Below are 12,786 nucleotides of genomic sequence, written 5' to 3' on the forward strand. Positions count from 1 at the left end.
TTTGAAAAAAATAACACAATAAGCAGCCGATTAAACATATTTCAAGATGGATAGATATCGATAAAAGCTAAAACAACAGGTAAAACCTATAGAACTAGCAGGTATCGATAAATTGTGAATTAATCTAGACGAGACGACAGCGATACGCCCGGAAGTCAAAGCCTAAATATAATTCGATAACTTTTGAATAGATCTGAACGAAACGACAGCGATGCACCCGGAAGCTAAAGCTCAGATTTACTCGGTAAACGAAAATTTACCAGCAGATCAAGTCGCTCGAATGTGAGGCGTCCTTGATCAACTCGAAAGAACTCACCGAAAAGAAAAGACAAGTGGCGAAGTCGTTGAAAAGACAAGTGGCTGGGTCCCTTTATATTTATAGGGCAACCAGTCTTGTCGTACAAAGAAAAAGCCCTCGTACACATATCTAGCCTGCAAGCTAATCTAGACATAATATTCCTAATTAATTTGGCCATACTACTAAATCCAACTTCATCACGCCTCCTATTTTGCTTATCCCAGGCCAAACCGTGTTCGGATCTGGTAGTTGCACCGACGCACGTATTTCCTTCCTATTTTCTTTTCTTTCCCACGCACGCATGCTTTATTAACTATCCAAGCCAACCATGATGTTTTTCCTCATGTGAACGTCACTTCCCAATGCGAATATGCATTCACGTGCAAACTCCATTTTCATCTAACTTGCCTCCATTATTAAATAATATAATCTGGCCAAGTTACTAATCACGTTTGTTTTCTCACTACTACAAAAACGTTGATTTGTCCCGGTTGGGAAACCGCTGTTGTCCCGGTTTCCCAACCGGGAACGCCTGTCCGGGACAAAAGGGGGTGCCCTTTTGTCCCGGTTGTGGCAACCGGGACAAAAGAGGACCTTTTGTCCCGGTTGGTAACACCAACCAGGACAAAAGGTGCAGCCAGCGCCCACGTGGCTGGCGCACCCTTTTGTCCCGGTTGGTGTTACCAACCGGGACAAAAGGTCTCTTTTTTTTTCATGTTTTTCTTTTCTCAATTCTTTTTCTATTTCAATTATACTTTTGCATTTCAATAAAACTTATGTATTGGAATTCAGTGTGTATGATCTCCACTAATATATACATATATATATAGTTACTTATATAATATTTGTCCTAGATAGTTTTCATATATAAATTAATTCACTTATATATATATATATACACATATCTATACATGTGAATTCCTTTACATATGAAAATGTCTAGGACCAATATTATATAAATATATATATATACACATATATATTATTGGAGTGCTTATATATATAATACATACATACTCCATCATATTTGCATAGGTATATTCGTTCTTAATTACATAGTAGAATTTGCCTTTTGGAAATTTAATACATACATACATACTCATAAATAGAAATTTAATACATAGACACACATATATATTTACATAGTTATATTCGTTCTTAATTACATATATACGCGTATATTGTCATATTTACTGTGATTGTCAATATTAGATATTCCATCATAGTAGAATTCGCCTTTTGGATCGAGGACTTGCTCAACAATAAATCCGGAGAATTGTTCTTGAATCGCCATAACCTTTTCCTCCGGTATGAGTTTATCGCGCATCTCCCCGACCTATGGAAAAAGGGGATAATTAATTTCGACTAATTAAAATACGAGTTCAAATATTAACAAGTTTTTTTACTTACTTCCTCCTCCCAATCTGTCCAGCCCTTTGGAGGACCTACCAGACCATGGATGTTCTCGCATACATAGTATGCGCACAATACAGTGCCTGGTTTCTGCCTCATACACTTTAAGAGAGAAGAAATTATCAGGTATTTACATGAATATATAATAAAACTAATGAATCGTGCAACGAATCATCCAAGCGCGTACCGGAAAATCTGTCTTGATCTTCAATTCCTTGTCAAATTTGCCTGGATGATTTTTAGCGAATTCTTTCCAAACCCTGTGCATGATTAGAACAATTATAGTCAAGTAACAAAGTGATTCAAATTATCGGTCATGGACGGAGTAGTGGTAGAATTACTTTTTCATCATGTTAAGAAGATTTTCGTATTGTTCTGGAGGTCTCCTCAATGAGTCCATAACCACGAGTAGGCTCTTCTCGGGAATTATGACAATTAGGACAAAGTGTTCACTGCAAGATTATACGGAGGCAGTTATTGGTAGTTAAGGTTTAAACAATTCGATTATAGAATAGAAAGAGTTAGACGGAAGGAATCACTCACGCAAAGTTGTAAGGAAACAATATCATTTGCTTGTTGTGATGAACGCTTATGTACTTGAACAAGTTTTGGAATATGTCATCGGGATTGTCCCGTAGAAGCCTCCAATTACAAGTAATTGGGTCGATGAAGCCGAGGTGAGAGTATCCCTTTCTTCTGCAAGTATGTATCTCCATTCTACATGATACCGAATAAATCAAGAGATCAGTATGTTGAGATCATGCAAAACAATACGTAAGGACAGTAAAATACTTACAGAACCCACAAGCCGACCATAGAGATGTCGAGGGCCTCCTGATGGAATAGTTGGTAAATTTCTTCCCAGTTTATCCATATAATGGCCTCCCCCCGTAAGAAATCGTCATCTTTAATCTTTGCGCCCTGCATGAAGATGCAATCGGCCATCGCACGCATGTAGTGCTGGTGCAGCTTATACATTTGCGTTGGAAGCACAGACACTACTTCGGGGGGTACAAGAGTTTTGCCGATCTCAAACGTCCATTTGACGACCACATCGGCCTTTGGAATATCTTCTCCCCCTGCAATCTGAGCGGCCGTCAGGTTTGATTCTTTCAGAAATGTAACAAAGTCTTGTTCTTGCGTCGTCTGTCCCACTACGAGAGGCTCTATTGATTGTTTCTTTTGGGCTCCGAGCTGTGGAACGTCGGACGACGACGACTTTGATTGTCTCTTCTTTTTCTCAGTAGTTTTGATAATTGTGCGTTCGTAGTCTGAAGGGGGGTCTCTCGGAATGAATTTTCTCTTATTTGCTTCGCACATTCCCTTAAAAAATTTCAAATCTATCGGATTTATCACTTTCTCGGGCTCCGGCTTCGGCTTCGGCTTGAAGTGCTTTTTAACTCTTTCTTGAGTTATCCGATCGCATTCTTCAAGGCTCATGTCCCAGGGTTTAATAGGAGCCTCCTTGGTTTTCTTCTTCTTTTCCTTCTTCTTTGGAGGCTCCCTAGCCGGTGCAGCTACCTTCTTTGCCGGCGGCCGTTTCTGCTTCTTTGCCGGCGGCGGAGGGGGTGACCATGGAGGCGACGGTGACGCTTGAGTGTTCATCGGCGCATGAGATGATGGTGATGGAGAATGTGCCGGTGAACCTTGCCGAGACAGTGCTGCCCTTGGGGAGTTTTGCGGAGATGCCGGTCTTGGAGAGGCATGCTGAGATGCCGGTCTTGGTGTTTGATCATCCGACTTTAGGACAATGTAGCGCTTATCCCATAGGATGTAGCCATGAATGGCTTCTGCTAGTGTCCTCTCCCCATCGCCTCCAGGAATATCAAGCTCGAGCGTCTCCCAACCCTGGCACACCTGCTCCACGCCAACTCTTGTGTATCTAGGCGGAATTTGCTGCCCGTGGTACACGTCGCCTGGTTCGGTTGGCATGGCTGTACCGTACGCAACAGTGAACATTAAGTTCTTAACGGCAGTCTGCAGGTCACAAGGTGTCCGGTGGGTGATCTCATCCACTGGAAATCGCCTGGTGCGTGCAGTGGAGGCCGCCGACGAGGGCGTGCGCGCGGAGTGGAGGCCGGGGGCGGCGCTCGCAGGGACGACGGCGCTCGGTGACGTGGGCTCGCGCGGCGGGGCTCTGGGCGGCGACGTCGACGCGGTGGTGCTCGGGGAGCTCGAGCGGTGGGGGGAGCAGGGGAACGGACGGCGGGAGGGAGGAAGGGCGAAGGAGGGAGGGAGCTAGGAAATATATGGGGGGGGGGCCTTTTGTCCCGGGTGAAGCCACCACCCGGGACAAAATGACCTTTTGTCCCGGGTGGTGGCTTCACCCGGGACAAAAGGCCCCCCTTTTGTCCCGGGTGAATCCACCACCCGGGACAAAAGGACCTTTTGTCCCGGGTGGTGGATTCACCCGGGACAAAAGGGGTTTTTGGGCGGGCCGGGAAAATTCCCAGCCCGCGGCCCACCTTTAGTCCCGGGTGGATCTACCACCCGGGACAAAAGGGGCCCGTTTTCCCTCGTTCCCGCCTAATGTTATGTTTGTTTTTGTTTCTTTTAACTTCTCTTTTAAAATTGGCTTTCATTTGTTAATTCAGTTAATAAAATTATGATTCCAAAAATTATGGAACAAAATTTCTTATCTCTATATAAACTTGATACACGCAACAAAAATAATTAATTTTCATTCAAGTGATTGGGTCAATGAAATATCTAACTTTTTTGAAATCATATTTGTTATTTTGACCATGCAAAAATATATTAGGTGAAATTTTTTTTTCAAACTGTTGCTTTTCGATAGAAAGTGGATTCTATCACGATATTAATATTTAAAAAGTGAATTTTAGATAAAATTAAGCAATTTCATGATATTAATGAGTAGTGTGTGTGAGTTTGAGAGATAGTGTGTGTTAGTGAGATTGTGTGTGTTAGTGAAAGAGTATAGTGTGTTAATGTGAATGTAATTTCATGAAATAAATAAAATTAGTTGAGTAATCCATTATTGAATGAAAATTATAATTGAGTCTAGTAATTAAGTGAAAAATATATAAAATAATATAAAGAACACATAAAATATAATTGTACAGTACATATATAATAAAAGTATTCGAATTGCGATTATGTTTTTATACAATAATATAAAATGATTCAAGTACATGAAGGATTAGCGGTAACAGACTTTCTCTTCACAAATGTCCCTTGATTATGATCACGGCGCAAGTATGGAGCATCATCATTGGCTAGCAGGATGCATGGATCAGCATTTACTTCGAAAGGTGGAATGGCAACAAAATTATTATATTCTTCTGAAAAGTCTGTTCTGTCCTCCACTCCAACGATGTTTCTCTTTCCTGATAGAACTATGTGTCGCTTAGGCTCATCCTTTTGCTTGTTGATCCCCTTCTTTGGCTTGCTGGACATGTCCTTAATGTAGAAAACCTGAGCGACATCCTGGGCTAGGACAAATGGCTCGTCTCTATATCCAAGATTGTTGAGATCAACTATTGTCATCCCATACTCATCTTTTGTTACCCCTCCTCCAGATAGCTTAACCCATTGGCAACGAAATAGAGGCACCTTGAAATTGGGACCGTAATCCAGCTCCCATATCTCTTCAATGTAGCCGTAATATGTGTCTTTTTTTCCATTATTGTCCGTGGCATCCATACGAACACCGCTGTTTTGGTTGGTACTCTTTTTATCTTGGGCTATCGTATAAAATGTGTTTCCATTTATCTCGTACCCTTGGTATGTTAAGATATTCCAAGATGGTCCCCTAGCCAATAAGAACAGTTGTTCACTTATATCCATGTTATGCATTAGATGCTTCCGCAACCAGCTACAGAAAGTGTTCATGTGCTCACGTGTAATCCATGCCTCAGACTTTTCCGGGAAATTGGAGAGCAGAATTTTCTTGTGTTCCTCGATATATGGGTCAACCAAGGATGATTGTTGAAGAACCGTATAATGCGCTTTCTTGAATGAGAAATCATCTGTGCAGACATAAGATTTCTTTCCTAATGTACCCTTTCCAGATAGTCTCCCCTCATATCGCGATTCAGGGACTCCAATCAGTTTAAGGTCATCAATAAAGTCAACACAAAAGTCAATGACCTCCTCAGTTCCGTAGGCACTGGCGATGCTTCCTTCTGGACGAGCTCTTGCCCCTTGCCATGCATTCTCTATATTCTTTTTCCAAATAACGGAGCGCTGCCCTATGAAAAGCACTAGGTTTTTTGGACCGACGACCTACTCGAGTTGTGCCCTTCTCTCCAGAAGGACAACGATCACCCCCACCGGCGCCACTCCCTCCAGCTGTTGAAGCCATATTTTACTGAAAAATACCTTTATTTTCCACAAAATTATAAATTCTTACCATTACAAAGGAAAAATTATTTACTATTACAATTACAATGATCAGATTAATAACTCTTGCAAATAACAATGAAATTATATAAAAAAAGACGAAATGTATCATTAATCCTCAAGAAATCTCTAATTAATTGAAAGAAATCTCTATAACTTCTAATTACTTTGACACCCTTCAGTTCCAGGAGTACACTCTTTTCAATATCCAGAAACCCTCTAGAAGAAAAATAAACCTTTATTTCTGAAAATGTATATGTCAGTAACCTCAACCCTGCGGTGATGACACTGCCTTTCGGGGGGACACGGTGCGGTACAAGGATGTCACCAATCGGCTAGTCGCAGCACCAACATTTACGATTAATAGGCACAGCACTTGGCACAGGCAGCATGCTCGTTCATATGCTCTCAGTACAACAACGGCATGCTGACTGCGTCAAATGCTGTCTTCTTATCAATCGGAAGTGCTGGTGATGCGACCAACCGATTTGCGACGTCCTTATAGCGCATCGTGTATCCCTGAAAGGTAGTGCCATCACCGTTGGATGGAGATTAACGACGTATACTTGTTTCGAAATAAAGATTTTTTTAGCTTCTAGATGGTTTCAATGTGAGCCTGATTAAATACATCACTAGAGTGTCAAAATAATCCATTCATAATACAAAAAATTCTATAATATACTCATTTCATTAATTCATTCACGAATAAAAAAATCAACTATCCACAATATGGTCATATATACAAGTACATCACATGAAGTATCTACACTCATTCTAAAAATTTCTACTATCCATATACTCATCTAAATCTAAAAGAAAATTACGCCTACATATGCAATCTAGCTAGCAAAATAATGTCCAAGAAATGAGCTAGCTACACATTTTCTCTATTTCTAAAGTATGAAATGAGCTATACAAGCCAAGGAAGAAGAGAAAAACAAGCCCCAAACCTTTAGAGCAGATGGATGGACGGGGAATCAAAGATCTTCACAAATGTGGTGAAGAAATGAGCAAAACTCCTCTATCCCGAGCCAAGAACAGAGAAAACAAGTGAGCTGAATGGCTCGGGCGGGGGGAGAGGGAAGGGGATAAGGGGCGCAAGGCCTTTTGTCCCGGTTGGAGGCACGAACCGGGACAAAAGGGGGGACTTTTGTCCCGGTTGGTGGTTCCAACCGGGACAAAAGGCTACGCGGGCCTTTTGTCCCGGTTGGAACCACCAACCGGGACAAAAGGCTCCCATTTTGTCCCGGTTGGTGTCTCCAACCGGGACAAAAGGCCCCCGTCCCCCCCGCTGGCCCGGCTAGCCGTTGGACCCGGGACAAAAGCCACCTATTGTCCCGGGCCCAAAGGCTGCTGGGACAAATGGCCAGGAACAAATGCCTGTTTTGTAGTAGTGTCTTCTCCTTCCCTCGTGACTTCATACCCACATGAAGTTCCCATCAGCCTTTTGCTTCAATTGCTTTTATGCGTAAATCCCTAGCTGCCAGGCTTCCGGCTTCATTGGCAACCGCTGCTGACTATTAGCTTTCTTATTGACACAAAGAGCCGATTGCTTCATAACTCATAATACATCGCATTTACCAAAATTCGGTGTCAACACAAGCCCCCCAGTTTCGGAGTATGAAGGCTTCATGCTTCGAAACTCATATAAATCCATACCTCAGTCTGCTTGATCACCGTACGGACTCAACACCTCGGCCTTTCTGATACTGTTCTCCCATGGCCGAAGTCTTTCATTCAATTCTTTTACCAAAATTTAGCCGATATCGCCAGAATGACAACCATGATACTTTAAGAACTGACTGATGAATTTTTTCTGGTATAATCCTTTTTCATAGCCGATCACCCTATCCATACTTCCTTATCACAATTTTTTAAAACCAATACAAAGAATCAAATCAACCATACTCTTCCTGCAAAATATCTTGGGTTTTTCGAAAGATTTTTTAAATGAAAAACTTTGCTCCTCAAATGATTCTCTCAAATCGCTCAATGTATATGATTCCTCACCAAGGCATTGGGTCGCCTCACTTCTCCCTATTCCTAATAAGGCTTTTGGTGGAGCTCAGGGTAGGTGATGAAGAAAAGGCATACTTGCACTGCATATTTTGCAAAGTCAAAAACCGGATCCAATGGAGAAAACAAGTCATACAATCAGATCAAGATGTGCATGTGTATGGAATTTTTTCTGGATGGAACTCGCACCCCTTTCTGCATGACTCCATCTTTTATTTTGGGATATGGGCTATCTTTCTTCTTCTTCTTCTTTTCTTTTTCTTTTTTCCCATGCTTCTGGGCATGGATATACTTTTTTTTTGCATAGCCCATATCTTTTTGCATGATGAATATGAAGAATCATGTCAAAGGGACGGAGCATTTTTGTGTGGATGGGAGGCATGTTTTTGCATAACTTCCAGTGTAGAAGTCAGCATATGGGTAACTGGGTAGGTGAATCTAGACAAAACAACAGCGATGCGCCCAGAAGTTAATATCTAGAATACCCAGCAATGGAAACAAAATGTGGTGTGTACGTGATCTTGACCTTAAAAGCATGAAATGAATCTCACAAGGGTCACAAACAATTTGACAACGCTCAATGCAAGAACATGTAGCATATGTATGAGGTTTTTAAAGATGTTAATATATGGCTCTGGTAGGAATTTTATGTCATTGAGGAGCTAAGCTATTTGCATTTTTCACAAGATAAAATTCTCCAAGTATTTTTGCAGTAAGAAGTAAGGTTTTTTTGATCATACCAGCATCGGCAGTAGGGTACCAGCATCACAGTCTTGTGATTGTCAATCCTTGCTGCTCAGTAATCGGCTGCAGCGCAACTAGACCATTGGCAGACCATCCGATCCTGGTATCCCTATGAACTCATACTCCTGCTATATATAGCAGTTCGGCACACACAGGCTGCATATTCCTCCCATGCGGCACCGTCTGAATGTCCACCACATACGTGCCTCCATGACTTCATCTTATGCGAGGGAATCGCCGCTAGCCGATTTTCATATTATCGGCTTCTCTGGAGAAAAGCCTGAACTGGCTATTCCCGTCATGAGCTCCAGAACAATCAGACCGGACTGTTGCCGGTTACTCTGTCATTGACTCCACTGATCATTGTCGATGAAATATTCTGGATTCACCAATGAAGGAGCTGTCGGCGAGCCACCAGCCTTTGTCGAGATTGTGTTGCTGTAGGTACAGTATGGAGCATCCATCGGTTGCCGGTTCTTTGCAATAATAAGGATCCCATATGGCTAATATCCTCTTGCTAGCCTCCTGTCATTTTCAGGTAATCGACATGTGCACACATGATACATGCATGGCCCTGTGAACTTCCTTGCCTGCATGCTATCGAGTATATTGGCCTGCTGTGCATAATATCGCCGACCAGATCATGCCATCTTAGCATCGCTCTCCTGTCCTGGTGGCTTCACGGCATCAGTGGGACATTGCCGTTCCATCGCATCGCGACAACCGAGCAATAGAATCTCATTGTCCTTTCCGAACCACCTCCGGCAGGTCTGCGGCGGTGGCAGCGTTCTGGTGGTAGCACCATCTCATTGTTTAGTCTGATAACCTTGCTGCGTCTTTGCCGTCCTCTCCCTTGGGCTTATGGAGGTGCATGCACGTACATGTGCAAGACACACGCCAACATTTGCTGCTAGCTTGCTTCTTTCCTCTCTTTGCCGCTGGCGATGATGAAGTCGGCACCCCCATCAAGATGTCCATCGTTGAGACACCTTGAGCGGAATTGACGAGACCACATCACTGAATCAACGGCCCTCCGATACTCTTCAATATTGGCATATCGATAACATCGCCGGCAACGCAGTCACCGTTGATGCCGGGAGCAGCGCATCGACCCGGTCATCGATACCTTAATGATGTGAGTTACCTCGTGGACCTTGATGCCCAACCCCATCGCCGTATCTGTGAGCACTAGCCGTGTCCGCGCCAACGTCAAAGGAAAGGTATATACTCTGTACCGTCTTAGTAGCCAATGTATCTTGTGCGTCTTCACATCGGCTCAACTCAATATCAGTAGCCGATGGGTGCATCTGCTTTTCCTTGCTAGCCTTCCGGACGTACGTGTGTGCATGGTCCATGCATTCACGTTTGTGCATGCTTCACTGAAGTAGATTTTCTTGCTTGCATGTTGGGAAGTGCGGTCCACTGGCCTCCGTGTTGAGCGCGATCACCGGCATGTATGATTTGCATGACGGTACGACACCACTGTAGTTGCATTATATTGCTCCCGGCCGACGGCGCTGTCATCTACTCGGTAGCCCTGGCGGCATCGACCCTAGCGGCAGCATATCTACGTATTATCCAACCCGGCATCTTCCACTGAGGTAACTTGCGGCTGGATATATATGAACGTCGTGCTTCCATCAAGTCACGTTAATGCATCAAGTGAGCCACAAGATATTTCTTTGCTCATTAAGTCAAATCCAAGAATACGACTAGCCGATCTTTTCTATCGGCCATCATTAGCAAAGTACCTGGTCTTGAGAAACTCCCACGAATATCAAAGTTTATTGTTTATCCAATCCTGGGCTGGCTCAGATCGTATTCTCAATTTCTCATCGGCTGCATGAATCGTTCAGGATGAGCCGATGGATAGAGACTCCAAATGTTAATTAGCCAATTGCTTCACCTATTGCATCATCGGCTTTTCTTTCCTTTTCTTCACGAGACCCTTGTTTGTTGAGGACGAAGTTATCTCCCATGGGCGGCCATCACAGATGCTGAGCCGATCAGAAATAATCTTTTCCATCCTCTTCTCATGATGTGTATGTTGCCTTTGCATAGTCCGGAGAAAATGATAAAACCTGTTGTGTCCGTAACTTTTAGCCGATAATAAAAGAAGCCTCTACCGGCCGCTGATCAATCTGTTAATGCATAATTCTTCAACGGATGTCAGCCAGGCTGCCGTTCCATTTGCTCGTGACAACCAGTTTCATGTGACCAAATCCAGCCAATGAAATCTAACTGATGAAGATACCACCCTAGCTTCAGAATCATAGTCCAGGGTTGTACTCCTGTGATTGCCAGTAACCCATCAGATTACCACGTTGTTGCTTCGCTACTTTCTGACCATAATAGCCGATGGAATTGTTCAACAACTGCATATTTTGAGGGACCGAAACCGGCGACCAGAGGGGGGTGAATGGGAGCCGATCAAAATTTCTTCCGAAATTGATCCGTCGACCTATATCTCAAAATCACCACAAGCCCTCAAGAGTTCTAGGTGAAGTTTGGAATAGCTATGGAAGAACTAAACCAACACAAACAAGCCCTAGAACGAGCGAGCGAAAACTCGGAAGCAAACGAGAAAAACAGCAGACCTGGCCGGTCAGACCGCCTACACAGACCGGTCAAACCAGTCGGGCTGGAAAATTGAATTTCCAGACCGGTCAGACCGGTTATCCAGATCGGTCAGACCGGTCGCTACCAGACAGCCTGCAACCAAAGCTTCAAATGGCAAATCTTGAGCAAACAAGGTCTAAATCCAACGAAACTTGGAGGATACCTTCACACCTGTCCCGTGAACATATCCCCAAGAGATCTCTCCCAAAAAATTAAAGAATCTAGAGAATTCGGGGTAGGATCAAAGTGGATTGGGGTTTTCTCAAGAACACAAAAACCCCAATTCATGAGAACTCACGATTCTAGGGGTTTGGCTCTAGGCTAGATGCATCGGAATCGTCACAAAGAGTTCAACAAACCACGAATTCAAAGGGTTGTCTCCTCCAAACACCAAACACGCCAAAAGAGGAGAATTCGAACCCAAAACGCAAGAGAGGAGGGAGAGGACGAGAACTCAGCACACAAAGGTGAATCTCAAACGAATTTCATTCATAAATCTCGGAGGAATTCACCTATACAAAGGCTAGAGCCTACCACACCATCATCCACCCTCTAGATTGGTGAGATTAGCTATAATCTAACCTTCATTTGCGTTGGAGACCTTGGCCCTAACCTGGAGCAGGGGCAGGGAGAAGGAAAAACGAAGAGAATACAAAAAGACTCAAGAGACTCACCCAGCCACGGGCTGGTGGGGGTATTTATACACAGCTGCTGCGGCCAGACCGGCCAGACCGGTCCATGGGACCGGTCAGACCGGTCGGGTCTGCAGCAGCCCGCTGTACAGACTCAATTGACGGCGGAGTTTCTTTCTTCAACTCGAAGTCTTTGCTGCGATGCCGCCACGTCGACGAAGTTCCGGTCCGCGGTTTTGGAGGGTCCGCGAAACCCGGGTAGGTGGCCGGTTTTGAGAAAACCGCCAAAACTCTTCGCGCGGGAAGATTCCCGCCTCCACACCGTGGCCCTAGACGCCGTTCCCGCCTCGGCCTTCTGACGGCCCTAGACGCCGCCCGACGCCCGTCAACTCCTCGCCCGCAGCAAGGCCCTAGACGCCGTCGACGCCCGTCGCCTCCGCCAGTCCCGAGACCGACGCCCGTGCCTCCACGACTTGGCGTCTTCAACCGCCGTCCGCATGCTTGGTTTTGTGGCGCAAACCAAGAAACCCGCCTTCCGTCGCCACTTGCGCCCTCGATCCAGGAGTGGACGCCACAGCTGCCGCCCGGTCTGAGCTCCTCCACGGCAGCTCTCCGTCGACACTCGACGCCCGTGTACCTGCAATCCAAAGACGAAGCGCACGATCACACCGCACGGTTGACAATTCACTCATCACAGGCAGG

This window comes from Panicum virgatum, chromosome 7N (genome assembly GCF_016808335.1).
Source record: "Panicum virgatum strain AP13 chromosome 7N, P.virgatum_v5, whole genome shotgun sequence".
In the NCBI taxonomy this organism is placed as follows: domain Eukaryota; kingdom Viridiplantae; phylum Streptophyta; class Magnoliopsida; order Poales; family Poaceae; genus Panicum; species Panicum virgatum.